The 16897-nt window shown below is 40.4% G+C and overlaps 1 long non-coding RNA gene across 1 annotated transcript in view; it reads left to right on the forward strand.

Annotated features, from left to right (window-relative positions):
* Window positions 1-5710, forward strand: part of LOC129515970 (uncharacterized) — a 50954-nt gene extending 45244 nt beyond the window's left edge. The window contains exon 3 of the long non-coding RNA XR_008665686.1: window positions 4612-5710. This is a non-coding gene — a long non-coding RNA (uncharacterized LOC129515970). The remainder of the gene's footprint in view (window positions 1-4611) is intronic.
* Window positions 5711-16897: the final 11187 nt, after the last annotated feature.

Raw genomic sequence — 16897 nt, forward strand, 5'->3', positions numbered from 1 at the left:
TACATTCCCACCAACAGTGCAGAGATTGCTCTTTTTGCTACATCCTCACCAATACTTTTCAATTGTACTTACCAGGAATGAGGTGATAATCGTATTATGGTTTTGATTTGCATTTCCCTGCTGATTAGGGATTTTGAGTACCTTTTGTGTACTTGTTGGCCATCTGTATGTTTTCTTTGGGGAAAAAAATGTTTATTTAGGTTACATGCCCATTTTTAATTGAATTTTTTTTTGCTACTGAGTTATATAAATTCTTTATATATTTGGGAGATAAACTCCTTATCTGTTATATGGTTTGCAAATATTTTCTCCCATTTCATAAGTTGGGAATTTTTGTTGATGGTTTCCTTTGCTGTGCAGCAGGATCATTTTTAAAGCTCTTTTCTTCTATATTTTTTCTCACTTCTTTAGTGACTGCATCCATTCAGATGGCTTTAAATATTTTATTTTGTGAGTATTCCAAACTTACATCCCTAACATAGGATATTTCCTTGAAAGCCACAACAAATATCCTACTGCTTACTCATATCTCTTCTTCTAAATCTAAAAGGCATCTAAACTTGTCCAAAACCAAAATACTCTCTCCTAAAATTTTTTCATCTTCTGACCTCAATAAATCGTTACTCCATATTTTGAGGACTTATACTAAAAATCTTGGAGTCATTCGCTACCGTATTCTATAACCATCCCATCAGCTAATGGTGTCTGCTTAATCTTGAAAGTACATTAAAACCTGACCACTTCTTACCTTTTCAACTTCTGCTTTGCAACATTGTCTAAACCATCCTCCTTTGTCCCCTGGATATTGGCAATAGCCTCCTAATGGGTCCCTTGCTTCTACCCCTGACTGGCCTATTATCAGTGTAACATTTAAGCTGTGAAAATTTCATTAATCCTAAAATATGTGTTTATATTATTTTATTTTTTACTTATTTGAGAGAGAGAGAGAGAGAGAGAGAGAGAGTGTATGGGTACAGTAGAGGGGCAAAAGGAGATGGAGAGAGAAAATCCTAAGCAGGCTCCATGCCCAGTGTGGAGCTGGACACAGAGCTCGATCTCACAACCCTGAGATCATGACTTGAGCCAAAATCAAGAGTTACCTGCTTAACTGACTGAGCCATCCAGGTGCCCCATACATTTCATTTTTTACCACAGTTTACCATCTCTAAAATCAGTATGAATCTTACAACCATTAGTATTTTATAATCTTGTTATCAGCTGATTATAGTATTCTGCACAAAACCCTCCAAACGTCTGTCACCCCCCTCACAGTTAAAACCAAAATCATTACTAAAGTGTACAAAGCCCTGTCAGGTCTGGCCCACCATTACTTCAGCCTCATTCTCCGTGACTCTCCCATTCACTTCACTGTGGCCACTGTGTCTTCCTTCTTCTTGCTCCACATACCGAGTGCACCTATATATGAAGGCCTTTGCACTTCCCCTTCCTTCTAGGATTTATTTCCTATCCAGGCCATTCTCACATCTTCTATGGGTATTGGGTTCAAATGTTGTTTCTCCATTAAGCATCTCCTCCCCACAACCTACACCCCACCCAATATTCCCTATACTCCCACCTCAATTTATTTTTTAATAGCTCTTACAATAACACACAATCTGTATTTTACTTATTTTCCTTGTGTAGTGTATGTCTCCCTTCATTATGATATAAACTGCATGGTGGCAGAGTTTTAGCCTGTTTGGTTTGCTGCTAGATCTACACCATCTGGATTAGTGCCTGTCATAGATTGAACAATTAATAAATGTGAACAAATATAAAATAATAAGCAAATAGTAAGTTAATATATTTATTATTTTAAAATAACAATATAAAAATACATAATAATTGTTTAAAGAGCAAATGGGTGACAAAATTAACCAATTTTCTTCTTCTCTAACATGCTCCTTCTGTAGTCCACACTGAGCTCCCAGTTATCTCAGAATCCAGGAGTCATGTGTTCTTCCCTCAGCTTCCCTACACAAAGCTCCCAATAGTCACCAATCTGTTACCATGATCAATTCTACCAATATTATTGGAATACATACCTCCTGACCATCACCATTGTTCTAGTCTTAGTTCAACCTAACAGAATGACCAACTCATGGCTAAAATGTAGGAGGCAGTGGGAGGGGTGGTTGAGCACCTGATCTGACCAACTGCCTCCTGGCTGGCTGAGCAGAACTGAGACAATGTTTGGGTTACTTGCTGGCTAGGCATCCTGCCTTCCTGGTAGCACACCCTTTCCTTCATGGAAAATGAGTATAGTACTTTGAAACCTGGGCATCTGGACTACAGCAACCATCCAGGAAAGAAGCTATTGCAGCCTAGGCATGGTAAAGCCTGCTCTAAGAAGCAGGTTCCCATTTTCTCTCACTAATTAAAAGCCAACTCTGAGGCCTTTGTTTCTGATTCCCATGAGCAAAACTGAACCTACCCTGGTCTGGTAAGAGTAGAGGAAGTTGTCATAGAGTTTGAACTTACCCCTCCTTTCCAGTACCCTGATAGGGAAAAATTGATAGTGAGGGTAGCACGCTAGATACCCCCAAAGATTTTAAGAGAGAGCAGTGGTTGAGGCTGGGCTCATGGTCAGTGACTTCATTTGGTAAGTGAATGTGAAATAACTTCACTCAGTGAGTGATGAGAATTTTGAGTGTTGTTTCCCTGAGGATGTTTTCCGGGATGGGATGGGATAGCATGGGGCTGATGGTAAAATATTCCTGGAGCCCAGTGTGTAGGATTTTAGGGCCAGAGTGATTAGTTCTCTATCTAATATCACCAAGCACTATCTAATCAATGAGGAAAATAGAGAAGAGCAAGAAGCCAAAATTTAGCTCACCAAAAGACAATTTCAAAAGTTGTTCAGAGGAAGCAGCCAGAATCAGTTAGCAAAGCAGGGAGATGTGGCCAAGAGCCATTGTGCCATGGAGTTAAAGAGCAAGCAGATCATCAGCAATCTTTGAGGGATCTATGACAATGACCCACTACTATGTTACTGTTGACAGTGTCTGGGTACTACTTATAGTCTATAAAGATGTGGGTAAGGAAAGCCCCTTGGCACACCATTTGGGCACAAAAGTACTTCCCACCTTCCCCACACTTTCTCCATCTCTATTTTTTTAATTAGTGAGAGAAAATGGGCAACCACTTCTTAGACCAGTGTCACCAAAGCAATAATTTTAGGTAAATAAAGTTAAGAAGATATGCAGCAGCAGAAGGCCCTCTGAGACATTGTGGAAGGAGCTGCCTCCACTGCTGAAGCCAGGAGCTGGTCCCACCCAGCAGCTGTTCACTGCTCTCCAGAGCCACTGGGCATTGACTGAACTGCAGGACTCTCTATCAGATGAGCCAAGAGAGCAATAATTCAACTCGATTCTAGTGGATCTCATTCAGTGATTTTGTGTCTAATGGGGAAATAATTTGACCTGAATGAATGTTTATCTCCAGATGTCACCAGAAACTGTAAAGGAAACATAGTCTCCCAAATCTATTAGTTACTGAATGAAAAGAGTCCCATTTAACAAATGAAGATCAATCCCTTACATGCCTACTATTCAGGCCACAGTAAAAATAAAGAAAGAATGGCTGTCAATATAAAATGCTTCTACGACTTTTGACATTATTGGCCAATGACCATGTGGAATGGTGACCAGATAGGCATTGTCTTCAACTGCTATTGCATTCCACCCAGAATCTGAAATCAAAATGCAGCAACTCATACTCTTTTACAAAGGCGCACTCAAGTGAAAGCCCACTGACTTAGTTCCACATTGGTAGACACACTAAACGCCAGATGCTCAGAGTTGGTGCATGTCTTGCTGGGCCTATTTCATTATTGCCTGACGTCAGATTGCCTTAAAAAGGTAAGTAAAGGTTTATGATAGCAGTGATATCCTCTTCTTTATTTCTAATTCACAGACTCTATTTAGTGATCTTCAAGCCAAATAAAAGTTATCAAATGAGTCTTGGACACTATCTGAAAGAGAATATGGAACTTTCATCCAGTTATACCACCCGCCCTCCAATATTAACAGCAACTGTCTCTGGAACTTGGGAAATGGCTGATTTGTATTTGTATTTCTTTATATTTTTATGGATATACTAAATTTCCAACTAACAAATATATATTATTTTATAATTTAAGAAATTGTTTTGGTTTTGTTTTTGTTTTTTTAATAAAAAAAAGTGGGGAGGGGCAGCCTGGGTGGCTCAGCGGTTTAGCGCTGCCTTCAGCCCTGGAGACCCAGGTCCTGGAGACCCAGGACTGAGTCCCATGTCGGGCTCCCTGCATGGAGCCTGCTTCTCCCTCTGCCTGTGTCTCTGAGTCTCTCTGTGTCTCTGTCTCTCATGAATAAATAAATAAAACCTTAAAAAAAAAGATGGGGAGGTGAAAGAGGAAATGAGAAATTTCTTCTCAATAAAGAAAGAAGAGTTTAAAGAAGTTATTGAAAGTTATTCAATATTGAAAGTTATTGAAAGGTCTAAAAGTCCAAAAGTGACAGAACAGGTTTAATGCCAGCTTCTTGTGTCTATAGTATTGTGATTCAGTCCTACAGTTTCTTGCAGATCTTTGAGGTGCAATAGCTTATTCTTTCCTTTATTTCCTTTACCAAGGGAAGAAAGAAAGCAAGAGATGGTTGACAGCCAGCGGAGAGCAGATTCTGGAGGCTTCTGTTCATCCCATGGCCACTTCACAGCAGACATGCATCCTCATGAATTCCTGCCACAAGAAAGGATAGGCGGTCGTTGATGGGTGTGCCAGCTCCTAAAAGAAGGTTCTTGGCCAGTGGCACTGCATGGATATCTTCATTATCCTTCCTTCACTGTGTCCCAGTTGCATAGAAAATAATTACACCTAGACCAGTAGACTTGATGTTCATTTAAACAAGCTGATGTTTCTTGGTTGAATTTTAAACCCATTACCCATCAAACTTCTCAGCCTCCAAAACTCTCCAGATGCAGACCCTTCTACCGTCATACACAGAGCCTTGTATCTGAGGAAAGAGAGTTCCCTTTCTTAAATACTAACTATAGACAAAACCAATGCCCTTGGCCTAGTTTATATGGTTCTTCACTATATATCCTCAATTTATAATTTCAGCTGTACCCTTACCCAACTCATCTGACAGTTCAATTTTACCGGGCTGACATCTGCCTGACTTTACCTTGTGCTTTCTTACCTTTATCTTTGCTTCTATTTTTTCCCCTCTGCCAAGAATATAATCCTTTTGTATTGTCATTCATTTGGAAAATTTCTACTCAGCCATCTACACCTAATATTTTCATTTTTTTGACACCTAATATTTTCAGATGTCTCCCAGACCCAAAAAGCAAATCCCTCCCCCTCTTAGCGCTCCCACACTACTTTGTACCTGCATGTGGAGTATCACACTTCTATCTAACTGGTGATTCGTTTGTCTTCTTATACATCTAGACTTCATTGGGGAAAACTATTCACCTCTATGTTTGCAATAACCAATCACATAGTAGCAGTTCTCCTAATGTTTGATGAATAAATGAGTGGTTTCTTCTGCCAGATTTTCAAATACGGCAAGATCATGCATCCAAACCTAATATGGAGTGGGGTTGTTTTTTGGTTGTTTTTGTTTCTTTGTTTGTTTTAAATGTCTTCCATCGTGACTTGATCGTTTTGGCTTTGTTTTTTGTTTAAGAGAGTGAATGATTGTAAATTTAACTAGGTAAATAAAGATGGGTGAATATATGCCACCGATCAACAAACAGTGAAGCCTTATTTTAGGCTAGCTTTGTGTTGTGTACTGGGAAGAAAGAGAAGGACATATGTTCTAAGTGAGGAGATGAACCTGAGAAAACTTAAATATGTATTTATTTTGGTTAATACAGATTAATTATGTGAGCCCGATTTACATTTTATTACAGAGGTACCTTTCAATAAGTGCATCTTTTCAGGGGTAGAAGGCAGCACTATGTACAGGAATACCAGGAGAAAGCCAAGGAAGAATGGTGGGCTGTAGCTACTCCTCAAAGGACTGAGGCTTGCATATGTGCATGGGTGCAGAATCGTGCATGTGCCCAAACATCAGAAGGGGAGGAAGCCTTTATTTTCTTTGTGAGAGGCTGCCTTTACACATCTGGGACAGCTTATGTTCAGTAGATTGATTTTCTACAACAGGGTTTCTCTACCTCAGCACTATTGACATTTTCAGACAGGTTAGCTCTTTGTTGTGGGAGCGGTCCTGTAGTCCTGTATACTTAGAATGTTGAGTAGCATCTCTGGTTTCTACCCACTAATGTCACAGAAACCCACCTTGCCATCCGCATTATGACAATCAAAAGTGTCTCCAAATCTTGCGAATTATACTCTGGGGGGCAAAATTTCTAAGGGTAGCCACGGTAAATGTGTCTTTCAGATTTGCTTTGTTCAAGTATTCTTATGTTTTTTTTTTTTTTTTTTTTTTTTTAGAATTCTCTCAAAGAGGGAGGGAGGGAGAGAGAGAAATCATGTGGGTTACCAGGAAGACAACACTTAAAGATGCAGTTTTTTTGTTTTGTTTTGTAAATAGCTAGTATTAGGAAAATAAGGAAAACACACTATTCACTGTGTATTTCCTAGAGTTTATTACTCATCCAGGATGAACTGATAATACTCTAGTGACATGAAAATGGTGCCCAAGGCTATTGAATATGACTTTGAGTTAAGCTTTGAAAATATTCCTAGCAACACGTTTAATTAACTAGGATACTTGGTTTATATTAAATCCACATCAACTAATATTAAAAACATATATATTGAAGCTTAACAGCTTCAGGAGGGCTCAGGATCTGATTGTGGTTTTATTCATTTTCAGCATACAACAGGTTCATTGAATCTTTCCAAATTGAGCATTGGGGACTAGAACATTACCACTGATTTGGAAAACAAAATAGGGAAAATTAAATTCTTGTGTAACAATGTTTATATTTCTAAACAATGTTTAGAATCAGCTTTAAAAAGAAATTGGGGAACCCTGCTTGATTGATTGCAATATTCTTCTTTCTACCTCAAAATAACTGGGTCTCACTTCCTTAAGCAAATGCAGGACAGAAAGAGTGATAAAATTGTGATGCAAAGTGACCTTCCCTATTTATAGGAGGAAATCTTGCCCCTCTGGCAAAGTTTAGGTCGATGTCCAAGATCTTTACTAAGGCAATTTTTCACTGGACCTGAGCTTGGAGGAAATAAAATGACCAGAATCTGGAAGCAGTTTATCCTGAGATGAGGAAGGCATTGGACAGTGGGGTTGAGGAGGATACCAGGACAGCAAGGATGGTGGTAGATGCAGAGAAGTGGCAAAAACAAACAAACAAACAAACAAACAAAAAACAAAACAAAAACACCTCACTTGATGCTTTACCCAACAAATATGATAGATCTCAGTATAAGTCATCTGATCTATAAAATTAGTTTTTATCCATAAAATTCAGTTCTTACAACAGAATTTTTCAATATTTTGTTTAATGTTATAACTTTGTCTTACTCATCACATTCTATGTGTCATCGAATGCTCAATAATGGTTTCTTGGGTATTAGTTTCATTATCTCCAGAATATTAGAGTCCAAAAGACTGAATTAGAGAAAGGAGCAGAATCTACCTGGAAGGAAGTCTCAGCCCCAGATTCCTGTCTGAGCCTCATGCTCAGGAATCTGTTGACTCTGCCCTTTGAAACTACCCTTGGACCTGCCACAGTCACCAACATGGGGATCTATGGTGGGTGCTGGGATTTTAGTGCCTGTGCTGGTCGCTAAGGCCCTGACTCTTGGCCTGTGCCGACTAATATTAACCTGAAAATGTCAGAATACTTTCATCTAGCAAAGGCCCAACACCATGTATACTACACTCACTACCACCAGCACCCCTATCCCAATCTCCCACTGGGTGCCTGCCAGGGCATTTTCCTAGACCTGGACGATTCTTAAGGCTCTGACAACCTACAATTTTTTTAAAGGTAACAGTGCTTGTGAGGTTTTCCTCCTAAACAAGAGACAAAGCATTTTTATGTTAATAAATTCCTATAACCACAAGATCTATCTGCAATGTTTATTTCTGAGTAATGTTGTCACCTCTCTACTCATAAATCCGTGTTTTGAATTAGCAGACTCTGGATGGGATCAATATAACTTTGTGTAGGTTTGGCTGCTTCACCAAAATATGCAAGTATCTTTGTGTTTGCCCACCAGTCAGAAGGGAGGAGCAGAACAGACTTATATATCCTTTTTGCACATTTTAAGAAATAGAATTAGCCAATACTTTGGAGTCGGTGTTACTTGAGAATGATGACATAAAGCAGAGAAGGGAAAGGCAGTTGAAAAAAAGAGAGGGATCCTAAGGACATTTAAGAAGAAATATTGCCATTGTTATTCTCACATCTTAAGAAACAAGACAAATGTCCCCAGTATGGGATTCTGAGAGGTTCCTGACCACTTTAAGATCTTGTTTTGGCTGAGACTCATCTCTCTTGCTTATTTCTTTGACTTGAAGCTTTTTAAAACCTTTGGATAAAAATCAGAATAGCAAAAAAAAAAAAAAAAAAAAAAAGCAGAATAGCCACCTTATTAGGTGGACTCACATGTGTACCTTTCAGCTCTGGTTTCATGATGCAAATCGCAGCCCAGGGTAAGTTCCTGAAACTTGTGCTTTCCCTGGCTTTAAGGCTGAGCAATGGACCACTCAGCACACCTGGTGTAAGTGCAGAAGGTGATATCTACTGATATCTATCCACTGAGGATAGAACAGGATCATAATGACAGCCCATGGGCATGGCTCCAGGAGCACCTAGCAGGTGTCTTGCCTTCTCTGCCCAACTTTTCTTAATGCTCCAAAAAAATATTATACTTGCACATGACCTTCAGAAGCCCAAAATTCTGATGAAAGGGGAAGCTCTGGGCAGCATGTCCTGTTTGCATCTTAACAGGATCTCATACCGCATGGGTAGTCATTTTAACATTAGCTGCCAGCAATAATCCTGTCTCATGGGTTGTTATAGGAGCTGAGCTCCCAGCTCTGCCCTCTCCCACTGGAAGGAGACTTAAGACTTCATTGAAAATGTTGATGTGTATGTGACAGGCACAAGTACCTTTTTCCTCTCTTTTTCTTTTTCTTAATTAATTTCAACTCCCAGGCATGAACACTGAGGTTGCACACAGGCACACCAGCACAGGTGCACACAACACAGAGATAGACAGATAGTAGGCTACCGTCGAAAGGAGTGTATAATTATGTGTGTACCCATTTCACACCAACTCATTAAAACTAGGAAAAGCCTATTAAAAGTTAAATCCCTTTTATAAAGTAAAAGAATTTGAGCTTGAATTTGGCTGATACAGCACACCACAGGACCCGATATATGCCACAGCACTCTGTGCTTCTGGGTGTTTGTACGTGCTGTTCTATCTGGAATGCTCTCCCACCATTAGCCCCCCAGTGAAAGGATAATCATCTATCACAGGTCTCCCAGGCCACAGAAGCTGAGGGCACATAGAGGCACACACATTAGTAACTGGGCAGGAATTCATGGCTGGTCAGGAGCAGGTATGTATAAAGGTCAGTCCCAAACATCTCCTTCTGGTCCTCTGGCCATCACAGACTTTTTCCTGTGTGTTTGCAACTTTCCTGCCCTAGGTGTGATAACAGTCTCATCCTGTGCACCTCCACTCCTGTTCTCTGCTGCTCCAGGTGAGGCAGCAGTGACTTCTATGGGAACATTCTCTTCAGGAACATTGTCCTGATGGGAAAATTCTCCTCCCAGGGTCCTGGCCACACAGGTTCCCTGGGCATTGACAAGTCTTCAGAGCAGAGATGCCTTGGGCTTTAGTGATGCCATCTGTGTTGTCAAGGTGACCTCTTTCGGCTGTCGTTCTTCCTCTTCCTCTTGTGTCCTTCAGGGTGACTTCCTTGCCTCGCAGCTTCCCTCAGACAACTGAGGAGTTCCTCTTAGAAGGCTGCCAAGAAACTCTTTCAGAACAGCCCTTCCCTGGGCCACATGGACTTGGTTTCTCCCCCTTCTATAGCTCTGATGGAGGCAGAGTATTATTGTCTGCTTTCATGTATGTCTCCAAACCATAAGCATGAGATTTAGAAAACTGAGTCTTATTCATCCCTGTGTACACATTTATACATCCAACTGAATACCTCACATTTTCATTTAAGTATCTAATAGACCTCCTAATGCAACTTGTGCAAAACTGAATTCATGATTTTCACCTTAAAATTTATTCCTTCGGGGATCCCTGGGTGGCACAGTGGTTTAGTGCCTGCCTTTGGCCCAGGGCGCGATCCTGGAGACTCAGGATCGAATCCCGCGTCAGGCTCCCGGTACATGGGGCCTGCTTCTCCCTCTGCCTGTGTCTCTGCCTCTCTCTCTCTCTGTGACTATCATAAATAAATAAAAATTTTTTAAAAAAATTATTCCTTCCGGGATCCCTGGGTGGTGCAGCAGTTTAGCACCTGCCTTTGGCCCAGGGCACGATCCTGGAGACCCGGGATCGAATCCCACGTCGGGCTCCTGGTGCATGGAGCCTGCTTCTCCCTCTGCCTATGTCTCTGCCTCTCTCTCTCTCTCTCTCTCTCTCTGTGTGTGACTATCATAAATAAAAAAAAATCTATTCCTTCCCAAATTTTGTGCAACTAAGTAAGTGAAAACTCTATTTCTCAGCTACTCAGGTCAAAACTCCTGGAGTTACCCCTGACTGGACTTATTTCTCATAACCCATGCCGCTTTCAGCAGTAATTCCCACAGGCTCAACCTTTAAAATACACAGAATCTAACAACTTCTCACGGCTGTCACCACAACCACCCAGTCCAAATCACCATCATCTCTTTCCTGAACTAATAAATAGCCTGCTATGAAAGACCTTTGCTTACTTGCCTTCTGAGATCTATAATCCTTGCAGTAGGCTGTAGAAGATGGAATGATGTCCCCCAAAGGGATATGTCCATATCTTCATCTCCAGAACCTGTGAATGTGATCTTATTTAGAGAAAGGGTCTTTGCAAATATAATTAAGCTGAGGATCTAGAAATTAGATCATCCTGGATTATCACTGAGGAGCCCTAAACTCAATATGTTTTTATAAACCCAGAGGAGTGCCTGGGTGGCCCAGTAAGTTAAGCATCTGACTCCTGATCTCAGTTCCCGTCTTGATCTCATGATCAAGTGTCATGAATTCAAGCCCCACATTGGGCTCCACACCAGGAATGGAGTCTACTTTAAAAGAGAGAGAGACAGAGAGAGAAATTCAGAAAAGAGACCTTGGGAGGAGAGATGGTGATGTGAGTGGAGTCTGGTGATGTGATGTAACCACAAGTAATGTCAACAGCCACTGGAATCCAGAAGAGGAAAGGAAGGAACACCCCCTCTAGTTTTTAGAAGTACAGCCTTATCCATACAAGTAAAGCCCTTGATTTCAGACTTCTGGTCTCAAAAACTGTGAGAGAATATTTTTCTATTGTGGTCCCAAAGTCATGCGAATTTGTTATGGCATCCATAGAAAACTAAACATGGCGGGATCCCTGGGTGGCTCAGCGGTTTAGCGTCTGCCTTTGGCCCAGGGCGTGATCCTGGACTCCCCAGGATTGAGTCCCACATCGGGCTCCCTGCATGGAGCCTGCTTCTCCCTCTGCTTCTCTCTCTCTCTCTTTCTCTCTCTCTCTGTCTGTCTCTCATACATGAATAAATAAAATCTTAAAAAAATTCTTATAAAATAAAAGAAAAAGAAAACTAAACATGGGGCAAGGAACACTTTAGGGTGTCATGCCTTTTATGTTCTACCAATACCCCCCATTCTTAACCTAGAAAGTAGTTTTCATCTAGTTTCCTTTTTAGGAAGTTGAAACAAAGTCACTCTTTAAGAGAGCCCAATAAACATTATAGTACTGATGAGAGGTGCTTTCCATCCCCTGATAAAAGTAGCATCAACAGTGACATGAGTTCCAGTTCCATGCCAGCTACTCAGAGAATTGCCAGGCCAACAATGGCAGATCAGAGAGTGACAAAACCAATATCAGGTGTTTCAGTGGCGATATTGGTGGAGTAAAAATGGTAAACTGAAAGACAAAGAACACTAGCCAGAGCAACACCATACCGTGGCTAGTCGGGTAGAGTATGAAGGCTCCACCCCAATGATTCTGTGGCTGGACACTCATGCTGTCGCATGTACTTCTTGAAGATTCTCCTGTAGACTTGTGTGAACTTGGAAAGTAGGAGAACTAGGGATTTCACTCTACATTTACAAAGCCTTTTACTTTATATTATTTTATTTGAACCTAATAACTGCTGAAGAAATATGATTTTTTTTCTTTTTGGAGTTGTTTGTTTTGCCTCAAATTTGTCTCAAATTTATTTGTCCAAGTCCATTCAAATCTTTATTTTTCAACAGGAACAAAGTAACCAAATAGCTGGAGATACTCAGAGTCAATCCATCATTTTGTTGTTGCTGTTGTTCGGGGTCAATTAAATATTTGATACTAAAATTAAAATATCTTAATTAAGAACATTTTTGATATTCTGCAAGAAATCCTAAATATTCGTTAAAGACAATACTGACTTTCATAGTCAGTGAGATAGGATATATATGTTGTTGGCCCAATTAGAAAACTTTTCACTGTGAATTTGATTGTACAATTTTGCTGGTCAGTCTAGAGGAGAAAAAATGCATTTGGAAGGAAAGAATAAAAAAGGAGAAATCAACTGCAAATCATTTGCAGCCCTTAGAAGAGTATACACAATCAAACTTGTTCTAAGCTATTGTGCTCATTTTTAACCTCAGAGCAGGGAATAAAGGAGAAAAAGGCAGGAAACTAACATTCTTCTACATTCTAGAATCTTAGTGCCTAGTAGACTTATTCTTCATGTAGTCGTTTCATTTAATCCTCACCACAATCTACTTGACTGCATTACTTATCTGTTTTATATACATGTAAAACATATGTGTGTGTGTATTAAGACGTTAAAAATCTTACCCAAAGTCACCCAGTTTTTAAATGACCAAAAACATTTTGAAATAAGCTACCATCATATATAGCTTCCCTTCATCTTAGGTATAGCATGGGCATCCTATGGAATTTTATGGCAAAATGTGTTTCTTCTGAGGAAAGGTTTCTGTATAAGAAACATTTGTTCACAGACCGGGTGATGAGTCATTATTATCGGGGAAACAGCAGCAGCATCTAAATCTTGAGTGATGACTATGAGGACCAAGAATGTGCCAGCTTCATTAACCCCATTCATAACAGAGTTCTTCATTAACCTGCCAATAAAGTCAATAATGAAGATCTCTGTTGTTTTAGAAATGAAACCTGGCTATTTGCATTCCTGGAAGTTTGACTCTGAATTCTTAGACCTCTCTCTACCATTTGTGCTTTAAAATAGGTCTTTTAGGGTCACATGGGAGGCACAATCTGTTAAGCATCTGACTCTTGGTTTTGGCTCAGGTCACGATCTTAGGGTCATGAAATTAAGCCCCGCATCAGGCTCCGAGCTAGCACAGGGTCTACTTAAGACTGTCTCTCCCTCTCCTTCTGCCCCTTTCTCTGTTTCTCTCTCTCTCTCTCAAATAAATAAATAAGGCTCTTTTCCTAGTTCTTGATCTGTTTACTAAGATTTTCTCATGTATGAACTCATTCAAACCTTGTGATAATCCTAAGGCACATATGAATATATTCCCTTTTTAGATCAGTAAACCGAAATTCACAGAATGTTAGTAATTTGCACAGAATCACACAAATAATGAAGAGGAGATACAGGATTTGAACTCATGTCTTTTGACCTTTATTAGGATCCCCCTCCCTGTACCCATCTATCAAATGCCTTGGGCCTTCAAATATTATAGATATTGGAATATAGACACAGTTTTCTCTGGAGTACCATATGTGCTTTCTAGGAAGAATGTTAGCGGGGCACACATCGTATGGTGCCAAGTTTAGTGTTAGACATTGCTACTTATTCACCATGCTTGAGACTTCCTTTACTCATAGCCAAGTTAAATGAAACTATCCAATCCCAATTATTTTATACTGTTTTTCAAAAGAATCCCATATTGGCTGTGAAATAGAGAACTTCAGATCTTTTCTTTTGACTTTTCATCAGAAGGTGTCCTGTTTCCTAGGGACGTAGAACACGGTCTCATACTCCTCAAATCTGCAAATCTATATACCCTCATACTTCCAAACTATGACATATCTGCTTCATTCTAAGTCTAATATTAAACCTAATCAGAAGGAATAAGAATCCCTGGAGAATAAGGTAAGGACTTAGTATTCCATCTCTCCATTGAAAAGTAGCTTCCCCATTAAATGACAAATCCTTCATGTCAGAGGTTGAATAGCACAGCACTTAAAAAAGACTTCCAGCTGGTTACATCTAAGGGGCTGGAAAAAAGGCCATTCCCAGAATACCCACTGGCTCGAAGCTGTGATGTATTTTTGTTTGATACGGAATTGGAAACATTGCACTTGTTCTCTCTTTCTCCCCCACGTAATTTGGTCATGTGGACACAGCGCATACACGTGAAAGCTTGCAGGGCCACAGTGCCCTGCCATCATAACTCCACCAGACCTGCTTCTCTCATGCCTGCTGCCAGGCTGAGAAGTCCTCTAGATCAGACTCTCTGCTTGAGGATAAATATGCAAAACCAAAGGCTGTTTTCCCATGAATCTTGATATCACAAACTCTTTTCTGAGAAAGGGCTGCGAGAATGGGAAAGAACAGTCCTGCTGGGGCAGGGGATGTAGGTTTGACTGTCTCTTTAATACTTCTTTAGGATTGGTTACCGTCGACCACCTCAGCTGCACCCTCTCTTGTCTCCCTCACGTGGCCCTGCCATCCTCCTACTACAGCCCTTCTATTCTTTCTCCTGCTTCCCTATTAGTAGACACTTTCAATGTTCAGGCTTTTAATCTCTAGTCACTTTTAAGTCTTGTTTTCTCAAAAAATTATTGAAGAAGAAATAGTGCTTTGTCCTCTCCCAAATATAGCTGCTTTTTCTTTTGAAAAATAGTGTCTTATTTTTAAAAAGACAATAAGAATTGGAATGTTTCTGGATGCAAAGTTTTGCTCTTAATGCTACTTGCTGACACATTTGTCCGTGTGTATCTGACCCTTACTTTAGTAAGTAGCTGTAATTATGTGTTTATCTATGGAGATGACACAAAATCTGGATGTCTAACTCTGACCCCTTGTGTCAGCTTCAGTGTCTTACATTGAACTACCTCCCTAACATTCTGAATTGTGAATCATGCTTTTATCACCAACGATCACTTAGGGAATAGCCATAGTCACCCATCTCACAAGAGTTTGAAGAAACCAAGCAGTGAGCTGGTTTTGATACCAAAAACTGGTGACAACTGGTTGGGCTAATCATAGTCACAAAGAAGGGCTAATCATCTAGAGAAGGAGAAGGACCAAGGCCACAAACTCAAAGCCTTTCAAGCTGATGTCCATAGATAAGGGGCCTGGTTCAAGTGGGAACAGAGCATTGAATGGCAGTGGTTCTCAGGATCAGGAAGACAGCAGAGCATTAAATGAAGGTGATAAATCTAGGTGAAGCAGAATAAGGCAGAAACAAGATGTAACCCTGGGAAATAAGGCAGCAGGAACTTGGCAAAGGGTCATTGAGGTGAACTTGGTCTCAGACATGAGTTCTAGACCCAATGCCGATCTAAAATAGCAACATCAAATTCTGATTGTAGGTGAGTTGGCCATGAAGATTGGCTGTGAGATGTGGAGGCTATAGGTAGAGACCATGAGACTAGCAGATAATGGCAAATCCTACCCCTGGTAGAGAAAGGGCTCCTGGGGAGCTTTAAGTCTGGGTTCTCAATGGTGTAGGAATGAGGTGGGACTGAGTCTGCAAGAGGCAGGACTCTGTGTCTTTAGCCAAAGAGGGTACTGGCCCAAGCACAGGTGAGCATTGACCAATGGGAACACCACCTGCTTAAACCAAAACTCGCAAATGGGCTTCCCATGGTGATAAATCTCTACCACCATTTTCTTAGACATCTGAAAGCTCAGTTAGGTTTGACTCTTCATCCCTCACTTCTTCATATCTAAACTATCATTAAGTCCTAATAATTATGCCGCCATTTCTCTGTTGGTACTTTTTCTTTCTCCCCCAAGGTTTTTACAACCATGCTAGTTAAGCTCCTGTTGTTTCAACTAATGTATCACCAGCTTAGCAGTTTTTCTCTGTCCACCTCTCTCCCATCAACCTATCTTGTGCGGTAACAGATTTATTTTCTTAAAATCTAAAAATATTTATTTTTCAATCATGCCATAACCCTTTCCGACAGTCCCTAACGACTTGGCATTATCTATAGAATAACGTCCAAATCCTTTCGTTCAGCTTTCCAGCCATTCCCTGACCTGGTCCTCGCAGGACCTCCTATTAATTTTTATCTTACAACTTCTGCCCATGTGGTGCATATCCTTCGGACAGCCTTGACTCCTCCTCATTGACACTTCCACCAGCCCAACCTCACTTATTAAAATCCTGCTCACCTCTTCTCTGAACTTCCATTAGCCATCCCCGCCCACAAGGAAACTTCCTAGCATTACTGCCTGTTCTCTTATTTTGATACACAGGTACCCACTTCTCTAGTTAGTTAACTTCCCATGTTTCTCATACTGCATCCTGGTAGCTAAGTATCATTGGGGATCCTACCTTGTGATTATCAATTTCTACCAGAGTACCTACCTCCAGAGAAGATGAGTAATAAATATATTCTCAATAAATAAATGTTCTGGTTTTTTAATATCACACAAACTGGATGGCTGCTATTACACTGAATACATACAATGCAATGATCAGTTCTATTTTCCTTATACATAGGTCATATTTTGAGTTGCATTCCTTCTGGTGGGAATGGATTTGTGTGGATCCAGTTAT

Source organism: Nyctereutes procyonoides, unplaced genomic scaffold (genome assembly GCF_905146905.1).
Source record: "Nyctereutes procyonoides isolate TBG_1078 unplaced genomic scaffold, NYPRO_anot_genome, whole genome shotgun sequence".
NCBI lineage: Eukaryota > Metazoa > Chordata > Mammalia > Carnivora > Canidae > Nyctereutes > Nyctereutes procyonoides.